Source organism: Arachis ipaensis, chromosome B05, assembly GCF_000816755.2.
Source record: "Arachis ipaensis cultivar K30076 chromosome B05, Araip1.1, whole genome shotgun sequence".
Classification (NCBI taxonomy): domain Eukaryota; kingdom Viridiplantae; phylum Streptophyta; class Magnoliopsida; order Fabales; family Fabaceae; genus Arachis; species Arachis ipaensis.
In genome coordinates, this window is record NC_029789.2 from 148513616 (window position 1) to 148515351 (window position 1736).

The following is a 1736-nucleotide window of genomic DNA, read 5'->3' on the forward strand; positions in this document are numbered from 1 at the left end:
TACAAGTCCAATCCAATTAGCCGCTGGGTCGGGTCACTACCTCTGACTCAGGCCCAAGCCATTCCTCACCAGGAAAATCTAATGGGTTGGTCCCCAGCACTCGACCCAGTTGACGTTCGGCTTCACCACCTGCGCGAACCGGCACACCACTCCTAACAAATCGGTTGGATCAGCTTACTCGGGGCAACACCCGAAGCCCCGACCTAAAGTCCGGGACGACCAGCACTTCCCACGTGGACAGGGACAGCTCACGAGCATCCTGGCTAGTGGGCTATGTCATCTTTGGGCCAGCCCAACACAGTATATAAGGGGAGAGGTCAGCGCTCTCCCGAGGTACACATCACCTTTTCTAATTTGGTTATCATTTCGTACGGACACTGACTTGATCGTCGGAATGTCCTTGTAGGTGGCCACCCTCCCCTCTCTCGTCCGTCACGCCACCAACACCACCAATCTCCAACTAAGGGTCAAAAACCCGCTTTGTGCTACTCCAGAGTTTCGCTCCCCCATCCTTCCATCATCAACCGACCCGTCGAGCACCCGAGGTAACCAGGTGACGAACAGATTATCATGCATTTTTTCAGCATTATCGTTTGTAATATAATGATATGTTATAATGGCCACGAACAAAATATTATACATAATTGTACAATAATGCATGCAGTGCACTAAGCTACAATAACCTTCCCAATCAAATTTATACAAAAAAAAAAATGCATTATTATTACCATAGTACTGTGTTAGATGGATTTCCACCACACAATTTTTTAGTGATTCAGTACTTATTTGTTATTTCTTCTGTGTTTTCTATTATTAATTTATTACTATAAGCTGTGTTGATGGTGAAGCTTGCCAAAAATGTACTATAAATTAAAGGCATTGTAAGAAAGAAAATTTTCCGTAAAAGGTATTGAATAGCAAAAATATTAATAATAATTATTAAAGCTATATGTACTTGAATATTAAAGCAATCATGTATGTGCTATACAGGAAATAAAGTTGATGACAATATTTTTCTTAGAAATGAAGTTGAGTCATGAGTGTCACTACTCTTGGTTTGGATTCAAACCAAGGTGGGGAAAAAATATCATGTCGCTATGGATATTATTATATAGGGATTTAATTTGGAAAGGGATCTCATAACTTTTCAATTAGACCAAATATTATAACCATTTGAAAAATAAAATATATGTAACATATTATAAATTTTGTAGTAATAAAAAAGGCACACCATGTTACTTACCCTTTTCTCCTTTTAAGCTCCATGATCTAAACACATCTTATTGATTTTTTTTTTTTTTATTTTTTTTTCACAGTAGATTGAATAGGAGAGCTCAGAAGAGAGGTTTCTAGTGGTTATCCACTCAACTATCTTAGTGGTGCCAAAAATATTGATGGGATAGGTGAGAGTCTTATTGATAATTGTCCTATATATGCATTACCAATAAGATACCCTCTTCTTCTAATGCAAATCCTAATGGCAAGAAGTTGGGTAGGAAATCTATTTCACCATTAATATCAACCTTCTTCTCAAAAAACATGCCATACAATATAGCAAGCACTACATACATGATACATACCGTTGAAATCTTTTAACATTTTATACTATTTTTAACATGTCCAATAGCAAGAAAACATATGCTACTAGCTATATTACTATTTGAACTACCTAGTAACTACATATTTTTACTATAAATAAATTATTTTAAATATAAAAAAAATTATATAAATACTAA